Source organism: Triturus cristatus, chromosome 1_1, assembly GCF_964204655.1.
Source record: "Triturus cristatus chromosome 1_1, aTriCri1.1, whole genome shotgun sequence".
In the NCBI taxonomy this organism is placed as follows: domain Eukaryota; kingdom Metazoa; phylum Chordata; class Amphibia; order Caudata; family Salamandridae; genus Triturus; species Triturus cristatus.
Genome location: NC_140579.1, coordinates 620,704,886 through 620,719,889, shown reverse-complemented (window position 1 = coordinate 620,719,889; position 15,004 = coordinate 620,704,886).

The window sequence follows — 15,004 nt, the reverse complement described above, 5'->3', positions numbered from 1 at the left end:
GATCTGGGTTTGATCCATCACCGTTCTTTAGCCCACTCTGCCACCCCAGTTCAGACATGGCCATATGCAAATCAGTCTGACCCTGTGCCTCATGGGAACAGTCCAGCCCGAACTGCCAAGCCATGCCTTCCCTGGACCGGAAACAAGCTTCCTAGGACCGGTTTCTGGCATTTCAGCCGTCTTCAGCCAGGCTTGCTTGAATCCAGTGGCAAAGTGAGCAAGGGACTCATGTCTGAGCATACCCTGCCAACTTATGGTGAACAAAAGGGGGTGGTGATGGACAGAGCATCAGAACCAATCAAACACTCACAGCCAGTCAAGAGATCTGGGTTTGATCCATCACCGTTCTTTAGCCCACTCTGCCACCCCAGTTCAGACATGGCCATATGCAAATCAGTCTGACCCTGTGCCTCATGGGAACAGTCCAGCCCGAACTGCCAAGCCATGCCTTCCCTGGACCGGAAACAAGCTTCCTAGGACCGGTTTCTGGCATTTCAGCCGTCTTCAGCCAGGCTTGCTTGAATCCAGTGGCAAAGTGAGCAAGGGACTCACGTCTGAGCATACCCTGCCAACTTATGGCGAACAAAGCGGTACAGAAGGGGGTGGTGATGGACAGAGCATAGAACCAATCAAACACTCACAGCCAGTCAAGAGATCTGGGTTTGATCCATCACCATTCTTTAGCCCACTCTGCCACCCCAGTTCAGACATGGCCATATGCAAATCAGTCTGACCCTGTGCCTCATGGGAACAGTCCAGCCTGAACTGCCAAGCCATGGTTTCCCTGGACCGGAAACAAACTTCCTAGGACCGGTTTCTGGCATTTCAGCCGTCTTCAGCCAGGCTTGCTTGAATCCAGTGGCAAAGTGAGCAAGGGACTCACGTCTGAGCATACGCTGCCAACTTATGGTGAACAAAGCGGTACAGAAGGGGGTGGTGATGGACGGAGCATCAGAACCAATCAAACACTCACAGCCAGTCAAGAGATATGGGTTTGATCCATCACCGTTCTTTCGCCCACTCTGCCACCCCAGTTCAGACATGGCCATATGCAAATCAGTCTGACCCTGTGCCTCATGGGAACAGTCCAGCCCAAACTGTCAAGCCATGCCTTCCCTGGACCGGAAACAAGCTTCCTAGGACCGGTTACTGGCATTTCAGCCGTCTTCAGCCAGGCTTGCTTGAAACCAGTGGCAAAGTGAGCAAGGGACTCACGTCTGAGCATACCCTGCCAACTTATGGCGAACAAAGCGGTACAGAAGGGGGTGGTGATTGACGGAGCATCAGAACCAATCAAACACTCACAGCCAGTCAAGAGATCTGGGTTTGATCCATCACCGTTCTTTAGCCCACTCTGCCACCCCAGTTCAGACATGGCCATATGCAAATCAGTCTGACCCTGTGACTCAAGGGAACAGTCCAGCCCGAACTGCCAAGCCATGCCTTCCCTGGACCGGAAACAAGCTTCCTAGGACCGGTTTCTGGTATTTCAGCCGTCTTCAGCCAGGCATGCTTGAATCCAGTGGCAAAGTGAGCAAGGGACTCACGTCTGAGCATACCCTGCCAACTTATGGCAAACAAAGCGGTACAGAAGGGGTGGTGATGGACGGAGCATCAGAAGCAATCAAACACTCACAGCCAGTCAAGAGATCTGGGTTTGATCCATCACCGTTCTTTAGCCCACTCTGCCACCCCAGTTCAGACATGGCCATATGCAAATCAGTCTGACCCTGTGCCTCATGGGAACAGTCCAGCCCGAACTGCCAAGCCATGCCTTCCCTGGACCGGAAACAAGCTTCCTAGGACCGGTTTCTGGCATTTCAGCCGTCTTCAGCCAGGCTTGCTTGAATCCAGTGGCAAAGTGAGCAAGGGACTCACGTCTGAGCATACCCTGCCAACTTATGGCAAACAAAGCGGTACAAAAGGGGGTGGTGATGGACGGAGCATCAGAACCAATCAAACACTCACAGCCCGTCAAGAGATCTGGGTTTGATCCATCACCGTTCTTTAGCCCACTCTGCCACCCCAGTTCAGACATGGCCATATGCAAATCAGTCTGACTCTGTGCCTCATGGGAACAGTCCAGCCCGAACTGCCAAGCCATGCCTTCCCTGGACCGGAAACAAGCTTCCTAGGACCGGTTTCTGGCATTTCAGCCGTCTTTAGCCAGGCTTGCTTGAATCCAGTGGCAAAGTGAGCAAGGGACTCACGTCTGAGCATACCCTGCCAACTTATGGTGAACAAAAGGGGGTGGTGATGGACAGAGCATCAGAACCAATCAAACACTCACAGCCAGTCAAGAGATCTGGGTTTGATCCATCACCGTTCTTTAGCCCACTCTGCCACCCCAGTTCAGACATGGCCATATGCAAATCAGTCTGACCCTGTGCCTCATGGGAACAGTCCAGCCCGAACTGCCAAGCCATGCCTTCCCTGGACCGGAAACAAGCTTCCTAGGACCGGTTTCTGGCATATCAGCCGTCTTCAGCCAGGCTTGCTTGAATCCAGTGGCAAAGTGAGCAAGGGACTCACGTCTGAGCATACCCTGCCAACTTATGGCGAACAAAGTGGTACAAAAGGGGGTAGTGATGGACGGAGCATCAGAACCAATCAAACACTCACAGCCAGTCAAGAGATCTGGGTTTGATCCATCACCGTTCTTTAGCCCACTCTGCCACCCCAGTTCAGACATGGCCATATGCAAATCAGTCTGACCCTGTGCCTCATGGGAACAGTCCAGCCCGAACTGCCAAGCCATGCCTTCCCTGGACCGGAAACAAGCTTCCTAGGACCGGTTTCTGGCATTTCAGCCGTCTTCAGCCAGGCTTGCTTGAATCCAGTGGCAAAGTGAGCAAGGGACTCACGTCTGAGCATACCCTGCCAACTTATGGCGAACAAAGCGGTACAGAAGGGGGTGGTGATGGACAGAGCATAGAACCAATCAAACACTCACAGCCAGTCAAGAGATCTGGGTTTGATCCATCACCATTCTTTAGCCCACTCTGCCACCCCAGTTCAGACATGGCCATATGCAAATCAGTCTGACCCTGTGCCTCATGGGAACAGTCCAGCCTGAACTGCCAAGCCATGGTTTCCCTGGACCGGAAACAAACTTCCTAGGACCGGTTTCTGGCATTTCAGCCGTCTTCAGCCAGGCTTGCTTGAATCCAGTGGCAAAGTGAGCAAGGGACTCACGTCTGAGCATACGCTGCCAACTTATGGTGAACAAAGCGGTACAGAAGGGGGTGGTGATGGACGGAGCATCAGAACCAATCAAACACTCACAGCCAGTCAAGAGATATGGGTTTGATCCATCACCGTTCTTTCGCCCACTCTGCCACCCCAGTTCAGACATGGCCATATGCAAATCAGTCTGACCCTGTGCCTCATGGGAACAGTCCAGCCCAAACTGCCAAGCCATGCCTTCCCTGGACCGGAAACAAGCTTCCTAGGACCGGTTACTGGCATTTCAGCCGTCTTCAGCCAGGCTTGCTTGAAACCAGTGGCAAAGTGAGCAAGGGACTCACGTCTGAGCATACCCTGCCAACTTATGGCGAACAAAGCGGTACAGAAGGGGGTGGTGATTGACGGAGCATCAGAACCAATCAAACACTCACAGCCAGTCAAGAGATCTGGGTTTGATCCATCACCGTTCTTTAGCCCACTCTGCCACCCCAGTTCAGACATGGCCATATGCAAATCAGTCTGACCCTGTGCCTCATGGGAACAGTCCAGCCCGAACTGCCAAGCCATGCCTTCCCTAGACCGGAAACAAGCTTCCTAGGACCGGTTTCTGGCATTTTAGCCGTCTTCAGCCAGGCTTGCTTGAATCCAGTGGCAAAGTGAGCAAGGGACTCACGTCTGAGCATACCCTGCCAATTTATGGCGCACAAAGTGGTACAAAAGGGGCTGGTGATGGACGGAGCATCAGAACCAATCAAACACTCACAGCCAGTCAAGAGATCTGGGTTTGATCCATCACCGTTCTTTAGCCCACTCTGCCACCCCAGTTCAGACATGGCCATATGCAAATCAGTCTGACCCTGTGCCTCATGGGAACAGTCCAGCCCGAACTGCCAAGCCATGCCTTCCCTGGACCGGAAACAAGCTTCCTAGGACCGGTTTCTGGCATTTCAGCCGTCTTCAGCCAGGCTTGCTTGAATCCAGTGGCAAAGTGAGCAAGGGACTCATGTCTGAGCATACCCTGCCAACTTATGGTGAACAAAAGGGGGTGGTGATGGACAGAGCATCAGAACCAATCAAACACTCACAGCCAGTCAAGAGATCTGGGTTTGATCCATCACCGTTCTTTAGCCCACTCTGCCACCCCAGTTCAGACATGGCCATATGCAAATCAGTCTGACCCTGTGCCTCATGGGAACAGTCCAGCCCGAACTGCCAAGCCATGCCTTCCCTGGACCGGAAACAAGCTTCCTAGGACCGGTTTCTGGCATTTCAGCCGTCTTCAGCCAGGCTTGCTTGAATCCAGTGGCAAAGTGAGCAAGGGACTCACGTCTGAGCATACCCTGCCAACTTATGGCGAACAAAGCGGTACAGAAGGGGGTGGTGATGGACAGAGCATAGAACCAATCAAACACTCACAGCCAGTCAAGAGATCTGGGTTTGATCCATCACCATTCTTTAGCCCACTCTGCCACCCCAGTTCAGACATGGCCATATGCAAATCAGTCTGACCCTGTGCCTCATGGGAACAGTCCAGCCTGAACTGCCAAGCCATGGTTTCCCTGGACCGGAAACAAACTTCCTAGGACCGGTTTCTGGCATTTCAGCCGTCTTCAGCCAGGCTTGCTTGAATCCAGTGGCAAAGTGAGCAAGGGACTCACGTCTGAGCATACGCTGCCAACTTATGGTGAACAAAGCGGTACAGAAGGGGGTGGTGATGGACGGAGCATCAGAACCAATCAAACACTCACAGCCAGTCAAGAGATATGGGTTTGATCCATCACCGTTCTTTCGCCCACTCTGCCACCCCAGTTCAGACATGGCCATATGCAAATCAGTCTGACCCTGTGCCTCATGGGAACAGTCCAGCCCAAACTGTCAAGCCATGCCTTCCCTGGACCGGAAACAAGCTTCCTAGGACCGGTTACTGGCATTTCAGCCGTCTTCAGCCAGGCTTGCTTGAAACCAGTGGCAAAGTGAGCAAGGGACTCACGTCTGAGCATACCCTGCCAACTTATGGCGAACAAAGCGGTACAGAAGGGGGTGGTGATTGACGGAGCATCAGAACCAATCAAACACTCACAGCCAGTCAAGAGATCTGGGTTTGATCCATCACCGTTCTTTAGCCCACTCTGCCACCCCAGTTCAGACATGGCCATATGCAAATCAGTCTGACCCTGTGACTCAAGGGAACAGTCCAGCCCGAACTGCCAAGCCATGCCTTCCCTGGACCGGAAACAAGCTTCCTAGGACCGGTTTCTGGTATTTCAGCCGTCTTCAGCCAGGCTTGCTTGAATCCAGTGGCAAAGTGAGCAAGGGACTCACGTCTGAGCATACCCTGCCAACTTATGGCAAACAAAGCGGTACAGAAGGGGTGGTGATGGACGGAGCATCAGAAGCAATCAAACACTCACAGCCAGTCAAGAGATCTGGGTTTGATCCATCACCGTTCTTTAGCCCACTCTGCCACCCCAGTTCAGACATGGCCATATGCAAATCAGTCTGACCCTGTGCCTCATGGGAACAGTCCAGCCCGAACTGCCAAGCCATGCCTTCCCTGGACCGGAAACAAGCTTCCTAGGACCGGTTTCTGGCATTTCAGCCGTCTTCAGCCAGGCTTGCTTGAATCCAGTGGCAAAGTGAGCAAGGGACTCACGTCTGAGCATACCCTGCCAACTTATGGCAAACAAAGCGGTACAAAAGGGGGTGGTGATGGACGGAGCATCAGAACCAATCAAACACTCACAGCCCGTCAAGAGATCTGGGTTTGATCCATCACCGTTCTTTAGCCCACTCTGCCACCCCAGTTCAGACATGGCCATATGCAAATCAGTCTGACTCTGTGCCTCATGGGAACAGTCCAGCCCGAACTGCCAAGCCATGCCTTCCCTGGACCGGAAACAAGCTTCCTAGGACCGGTTTCTGGCATTTCAGCCGTCTTTAGCCAGGCTTGCTTGAATCCAGTGGCAAAGTGAGCAAGGGACTCACGTCTGAGCATACCCTGCCAACTTATGGTGAACAAAAGGGGGTGGTGATGGACAGAGCATCAGAACCAATCAAACACTCACAGCCAGTCAAGAGATCTGGGTTTGATCCATCACCGTTCTTTAGCCCACTCTGCCACCCCAGTTCAGACATGGCCATATGCAAATCAGTCTGACCCTGTGCCTCATGGGAACAGTCCAGCCCGAACTGCCAAGCCATGCCTTCCCTGGACCGGAAACAAGCTTCCTAGGACCGGTTTCTGGCATATCAGCCGTCTTCAGCCAGGCTTGCTTGAATCCAGTGGCAAAGTGATCAAGGGACTCACGTCTGAGCATACCCTGCCAACTTATGGCGAACAAAGTGGTACAAAAGGGGGTAGTGATGGACGGAGCATCAGAACCAATCAAACACTCACAGACAGTCAAGAGATCTGGGTTTGATCCATCACCGTTCTTTAGCCCGCTCTGCCACCCCAGTTCAGACATGGCCATATGCAAATCAGTCTGACCCTGTGCCTCATGGGAACAGTCCAGCCCGAACTGCCAAGCCATGCCTTCCCTGGACCGGAAACAAGCTTCCTAGGACCGGTTTCTGGCAGTTCAGCCGTCTTCAGCCAGGCTTGCTTGAATTCAGTGGCAAAGTGAGCAAGGGACTCACGTCTGAGCATACCCTGCCAACTTATGGCGAACAAAGCGGTACAGAAGGGGGTGGTGATGGACAGAGCATAGAACCAATCAAACACTCACAGCCAGTCAAGAGATCTGGGTTTGATCCATCACCATTCTTTAGCCCACTCTGCCACCCCAGTTCAGACATGGCCATATGCAAATCAGTCTGACCCTGTGCCTCATGGGAACAGTCCAGCCTGAACTGCCAAGCCATGCTTTCCCTGGACCGGAAACAAACTTCCTAGGACCGGTTTCTGGCATTTCAGCCGTCTTCAGCCAGGCTTGCTTGAATCCAGTGGCAAAGTGAGCAAGGGACTCACGTCTGAGCATACCCTGCCAACTTATGGCGAACAAAGCGGTACAAAAGGGGGTGGTGATGGACAGAGCATCAGAACCAATCAAACACTCACAGCCAGTCAAGAGATCTGGGTTTGATCCATCACCGTTCTTTAGCCCACTCTGCCACCCCAGTTCAGACATGGCCATATGCAAATCAGTCTGACCCTGTGCCTCATGGGAACAGTCCAGCCCGAACTGCCAAGCCATGCCTTCCCTGGACCGGAAACAAGCTTCCTAGGACCGGTTTCTGGCATTTCAGCCGTCTTCAGCCAGGCTTGCTTGAATCCAGTGGCAAAGTGAGCAAGGGACTCATGTCTGAGCATACCCTGCCAACTTATGGTGAACAAAAGGGGGTGGTGATGGACAGAGCATCAGAACCAATCAAACACTCACAGCCAGTCAAGAGATCTGGGTTTGATCCATCACCGTTCTTTAGCCCACTCTGCCACCCCAGTTCAGACATGGCCATATGCAAATCAGTCTGACCCTGTGCCTCATGGGAACAGTCCAGCCCGAACTGCCAAGCCATGCCTTCCCTGGACCGGAAACAAGCTTCCTAGGACCGGTTTCTGGCATTTCAGCCGTCTTCAGCCAGGCTTGCTTGAATCCAGTGGCAAAGTGAGCAAGGGACTCACGTCTGAGCATACCCTGCCAACTTATGGCGAACAAAGCGGTACAGAAGGGGGTGGTGATGGACAGAGCATAGAACCAATCAAACACTCACAGCCAGTCAAGAGATCTGGGTTTGATCCATCACCATTCTTTAGCCCACTCTGCCACCCCAGTTCAGACATGGCCATATGCAAATCAGTCTGACCCTGTGCCTCATGGGAACAGTCCAGCCTGAACTGCCAAGCCATGGTTTCCCTGTACCGGAAACAAACTTCCTAGGACCGGTTTCTGGCATTTCAGCCGTCTTCAGCCAGGCTTGCTTGAATCCAGTGGCAAAGTGAGCAAGGGACTCACGTCTGAGCATACGCTGCCAACTTATGGTGAACAAAGCGGTACAGAAGGGGGTGGTGATGGACGGAGCATCAGAACCAATCAAACACTCACAGCCAGTCAAGAGATATGGGTTTGATCCATCACCGTTCTTTCGCCCACTCTGCCACCCCAGTTCAGACATGGCCATATGCAAATCAGTCTGACCCTGTGCCTCATGGGAACAGTCCAGCCCAAACTGCCAAGCCATGCCTTCCCTGGACCGGAAACAAGCTTCCTAGGACCGGTTACTGGCATTTCAGCCGTCTTCAGCCAGGCTTGCTTGAAACCAGTGGCAAAGTGAGCAAGGGACTCACGTCTGAGCATACCCTGCCAACTTATGGCGAACAAAGCGGTACAGAAGGGGGTGGTGATTGACGGAGCATCAGAACCAATCAAACACTCACAGCCAGTCAAGAGATCTGGGTTTGATCCATCACCGTTCTTTAGCCCACTCTGCCACCCCAGTTCAGACATGGCCATATGCAAATCAGTCTGACCCTGTGCCTCATGGGAACAGTCCAGCCCGAACTGCCAAGCCATGCCTTCCCTAGACCGGAAACAAGCTTCCTAGGACCGGTTTCTGGCATTTCAGCCGTCTTCAGCCAGGCTTGCTTGAATCCAGTGGCAAAGTGAGCAAGGGACTCACGTCTGAGCATACCCTGCCAATTTATGGCGCACAAAGTGGTACAAAAGGGGGTGGTGATGGACGGAGCATCAGAACCAATCAAACACTCACAGCCAGTCAAGAGATCTGGGTTTGATCCATCACCGTTCTTTAGCCCACTCTGCCACCCCAGTTCAGACATGGCCATATGCAAATCAGTCTGACCCTGTGCCTCATGGGAACAGTCCAGCCCGAACTGCCAAGCCATGCCTTCCCTGGACCGGAAACAAGCTTCCTAGGACCGGTTTCTGGCATTTCAGCCGTCTTCAGCCAGGCTTGCTTGAATCCAGTGGCAAAGTGAGCAAGGGACTCATGTCTGAGCATACCCTGCCAACTTATGGTGAACAAAAGGGGGTGGTGATGGACAGAGCATCAGAACCAATCAAACACTCACAGCCAGTCAAGAGATCTGGGTTTGATCCATCACCGTTCTTTCGCCCACTCTGCCACCCCAGTTCAGACATGGCCATATGCAAATCAGTCTGACCCTGTGCCTCATGGGAACAGTCCAGCCCGAACTGCCAAGCCATGCCTTCCCTAGACCGGAAACAAGCTTCCTAGGACCTGTTTCTGGCATTTCAGCCGTCTTCAGCGAGGCTTGCTTGAATCCAGTGGCAAAGTGAGCAAGGGACTCACGTGTGAGCATACCCTGCCAACTTATGGCGAACAAAGCGGTACAAAAGGGGGTGGTGATGGACGGAGCATCAGAACCAATCAAACACTCACAGACAGTCAAGAGATCTGGGTTTGATCCATCACCGTTCTTTAGCCCGCTCTGCCACCCCAGTTCAGACATGGCCATATGCACATCAGTCTGACCCTGTGCCTCATGGGAACAGTCCAGCCCGAACTGCCAAGCCATGCCTTCCCTGGACTAGAAACAAGCTTCCTAGGACCGGTTTCTGGCATTTCAGCCGTCTTCAGCCAGGCTTGCTTGAATCCAGTGGCAAAGTGAGCAAGGGACTCACGTCTGAGCATACCCTGCCAACTTATGGTGAACAAAGCGGTACAGAAGGGGGTGGTGATGGACGGAGCATCAGAACCAATCAAACACTCACAGCCAGCCAAGAGATCTGGGTTTGATCCATCACCGTTCTTTTGCCCACTCTGCCACCCCAGTTCAGACATGGCCATATGCAAATCAGTCTGACCCTGTGCCTCATGGGAACAGTCCAGCCCAAACTGCCAAGCCATGCCTTCCCTGGACCGGAAACAAGCTTCCTAGGACCAGTTTCTGGCATTTCAGCCGTCTTCAGCCAGGCTTGCTTGAATCCAGTGGCAAAGTGAGCAAGGGACTCACGTCTGAGCATACCCTGCCAACTTATGGCGAACAAAGCGGTACAGAAGGGGGTGGTGATGGACGGAGCATCAGAACCAATCAAACACTCACAGCCAATCAAAAGATCTGGGTTTGATCCATCACCGTTCTTTAGCCCACTCTACCACCCCAGTTCAGACATGGCCATATGCAAATCAGTCTGACCCTGTGCCTCATGGGAACAGTCCAGCCCGAACTTCCAAGCCATGCCTTCCCTGGACCGGAAACAAGCTTCCTAGGACCGGTTTCTGGCATTTCAGCCAGGCTTGCTTGAATCCAGTGGCAAAGTGAGCAAGGGACTCACGTCTGAGCATACCCTGCCAACTTATGGCGAACAAAGCGGTACAGAAGGGGGTGGTGATGGACGGAGCATCAGAACCAATCAAACACTCACAGCCAGTCAAGAGATCTGGGTTTGATCCATCACCGTTCTTTTGCCCACTCTGCCACCCCAGTTCAGACATGGCCATATGCAAATCAGTCTGATCCTGTGCCTCATGGGAACAGTCCAGCCCAAACTGCCAAGCCATGCCTTCCCTGGACCGGAAACAAGCTTCCTAGGACCAGTTTCTGGCATTTCAGCCGTCTTCAGCCAGGCTTGCTTGAATCCAGTGGCAAAGTGAGCAAGGGACTCACGTCTGAGCATACCCTGCCAACTTATGGCGAACAAAGCGGTACAGAAGGGGGTGGTGATGGACGGAGCATCAGAACCAATCAAACACTCACCACCAATCAAAAGATCTGGGTTTGATCCATCACCGTTCTTTAGCCCACTCTACCACCCCAGTTCAGACATGGCCATATGCAAATCAGTCTGACCCTGTGCCTCATGGGAACAGTCCAGCCCGAACTGCCAAGCCATGCCTTCCCTGGACCGGAAACAAGCTTCCTACGTCCGGTTTCTGGCATTTCAGCCGTCTTCAGCCAGGCTTGCTTGAATCCAGTGGCAAAGTGAGCAAGGGACTCACGTCTGAGCATACCCTGCCAACTTATGGCGAACAAAGCGGTACAAAAGGGGGTGGTGATGGACGGAGCATCAGAACCAATCAAACACTCACAGCCAGTCAAGAGATCTGGGTTTGATCCATCACTGTTCTTTAGCCCACTCTGCCACCCCAGTTCAGACATGGCCATATGCAAATCAGTCTGACCCTGTGCCTCATGGGAACAGTCCAGTCCGAACTGCCAAGCCATGCCTTCCCTGGACCGGAAACAAGCTTCCTAGGACCGGTTTCTGGCATTTCAGCCGTCTTCAGCCAGGCTTGCTTGAATCCAGTGGCAAAGTGAGCAAGGGACTCACGTCTGAGCATACCCTGTCAACTTATGGCGAACAAAGCGGTACAGAAGGGGGTGGTGATGGACGGAACATCAGAACCAATCAAACACTCACAGCCAGTCAAGAGATCTGGGTTTGATCCATCACTGTTCTTTAGCCCACTCTGCCACCCCAGTTCAGATATGGCCATATGCAAATCAGTGTGACCCTGTGCCTCATGGGAACAGTCCAGCCCGAACTGCAAAGCCATGCCTTCCCTGGACCGGAAACAAGCTTGCTAGGACCGGTTTATGGCATTTCAGCCGTCTTCAGCCAGGCTTGCTTGAATCCAGTGGCAAAGTGAGCAAGGGACTCACGTCTGAGAATACCCTGCCAACTTATGGCGAACAAGGCGGTACAAAAGGGGTGGTGATGGACGGAGCATCAGAACCAATCAAACACTCACAGCCAGTCAAGAGATCTGGGTTTGATCCATCACCGTTCTTTAGCCCACTCTGCCACCCCAGTTCAGACATGGCCATATGCAAATCAGTCTGACCCTGTGCCTCATGGGAACAGTCCAGCCCGAACTGCCAAGCCATGCCTTCCCTGGACCGGAAACAAGCTTCCTAGGACCGGTTTCTGGCATTTCAGCCGTCTTCAGCCAGGCTTGCTTGAATCCAGTGGCAAAGTGAGCAAGGGACTCACGTCTGAGCATACCCTGCCAACTTATGGCAAACAAAGCGGTACAAAAGGGGGTGGTGATGGATGGAGCATCAGAACCAATCAAACACTCACAGCCAGTCAAGAGATCTGGGTTTGATCCATCACCGTTCTTTACCCACTCTTCCACCCCAGTTCAGACATGGCCATATGCAAATCTGTCTGACACTGTGCCTCATGGGAACAGTACATCCCGAACTGCCAAGCCATGCCTTCCCTGGACCGGAAACAAGCTTCCTGGGACCGGTTTCTGGCATTTCAGCCGTCTTCAGCCAGGCTTGCTTGAATCCAGTGGGCAAAGTGAGCAAGGGACTCACGTCTGAGCATACCCTGCCAACTTATGGCGAACAAGGCGATACAGAAGGGGGTGGTGATGGACGGAGCATCAGAACCAATCAAACACTCACAGCCAGTCAAGATATCTGGGTTTGATCCATCACCGTTCTTTAGCCCACTCTGCCTCCCCAGTTCAGACATGGCCATATGCAAATCAGTCTGTACTTGTGCCTCATGGGAACAGTCCAGACCGAACTGCCAAGCCATGCCTTACCTGGACCGGAAACAAGCTTCCTAGGACCGGTTTCTGGCATTTCAGCCGTCTTCAGCCAGGCTTGCTTGAATCCAGTGGCAAAGTGAGCAAGGGACTCACGTCTGAGCATACCCTGCTAATTTATGGCGAACAAAGCGGTACAGAAGGGGGTGGTGATGGACGGAGCATCAGAACCAATCAAACACTCACAGCCAGTCAAGAGATCTGGGTTTGATCCATCACCGTTCTTTAGCCCACTCTGCCACCCCAGTTCAGACATGGCCATATGCAAATCAGTCTGACCCTGTGCCTCATGGGAACAGTCCAGCCCGAACTGCCAAGCCATGCCTTCCCTGGACCGGAAACAAGCTTCCTAGGACCGGTTTCTGGCATTTCAGCCGTCTTCAGCCAGGCTTGCTTGAATCCAGTGGCAAAGTGAGCAAGGGAATCACGTCTGAGCATACCCAGCCAACTTATGGTGAACAAAGCGGTACAGAAGGGGGTGGTGATGGACGGAGCATCAGAACCAATCAAACACTCACAGCCAGTCAAGAGATCTGGGTTTGATCCATCACCGTTCTTTAGCCCACTCTGCCACCCCAGTTCAGACATGGCAATACACAAATCAGTCTGACCCTGTGCCTCATGGGAACAGTCCAGCCCAAACTGCCAAGCCATGCCTTGCCTGGACCGGAAACAAGCTTCCTAGGACCGGTTTCTGGCATTTCAGCCGTCTTCAGCCAGGCTTGCTTGAATCCAGTGGCAAAGTGAGCAAGGGATTCACGTCTGAGCATACCCTGCCAACTTATGGCGAACAAAGCGGTACAAAAGGGGGTGGTGATGGACGGAGCATCAGAACCAATCAAACACTCACAGCCAGTCAATAGATCTGGGTTTGATCCATCACCGTTCTTTAGCCCACTCTGCCACCCCAGTTCAGACATGGCCATATGCAAATCAGTCTGACCCTGTGCCTCATAGGAACAGTCCATCCCGAACTGCCAAGCCATGCCTTCCCTGGACCGGAAACAAGCTTCCTAGGACCGGTTTCTGGCATTTCAGCTGTCTTCAGCCAGGCTTGCTTGAATCCAGTGGCAAAGTGAGCAAGGGACTCACGTCTGAGCATACCCTGCCAACTTATGGCGAACAAAGTGGTACAAAAGGGGGTGGTGATGGACGGAGCATAAGAACCAATCAAACACTCAAAGCCAGTCAAGAGATCTGGGTTTGATCCATCACTGTTCTTTAGCCCACTCTGCCACCCCAGTTCAGACATGGCCATATGCAAATCAGTCTGACCCTGTGCCTCATGGGAACAGTCCAGCCCGAACTGCCAAGCAATGCCTTCCCAGGACCGGAAACAAGCTTCCTAGGACCGGTTTCTGGCATTTCAGCCGTCTTCAGCCAGGCTTGCTTGAATCCAGTGGCAAAGTGAGCAAGGGACTCACGTCTGAGCATACCCTGGCAACTTATGGCGAACAAAGCGGTACAGAAAGGGGTGGTGATGGACGGAGCATCAGAACCAATCAAACACTCACAGCCAGTCAAGAGATCTGGGTTTGATCCATCACCGTTCTTTAGCTCACTCTACCACCCCAGTTCAGACATGGCCATATGCAAATCAGTCTGACCCTGTGCCTCATGGGAACAGTCCAGCCCGAACTGCCAAGCCATGCCTTCCCTGGACAGGAAACAAGCTTCCTAGGTCCAGTTTCTGGCATTTCAGCCGTCTTCAGCCAGGCTTCCTTAAATCCAGTGGCAAAGTGAGCAAGGGACTCACGTCTGAGCATACCCTGCCAACTTATGGCGAACAAAGCGGTACAGAAGGGGGTGGTGATGGACGGAACATCAGAACCAATCAAACACTCACAGCCAGTCAAGAGATCTGGGTTTGATCCATCACCGTTCTTTAGCCCACTCTGCCACCCCAGTTCAGACATGGCCATATGCAAATCAGTCTGACCCTGTGCCTCATGGGAACAGTCCAGCCCGAACTGCAAAGCCATGCCTTCCCTGGACCGGAAACAAGCTTGCTAGGACCGGTTTATGGCATTTCAGTCGTCTTCAGCCAGGCTTGCTTGAATCCAGTGGCAAAGTGAGCAAGGGACTCACGTCTGAGAATACCCTGCCAACTTATGGCGAACAAGGCGGTACAAAAGGGGTGGTGATGGATGGAGCATCAGAACCAATCAAACACTCACAGCCAGTCAAGAGATCTGGGTTTGATCCATCACCGTTCTTTAGCCCACTCTGCCACCCCAGTTCAGACATGGCCATATGCAAATCAGTCTGACCCTGTGCCTCATGGGAACAGTCCAGCCCGAACTGCCAAGCCATGCCTTCCCTGGACCGGAAA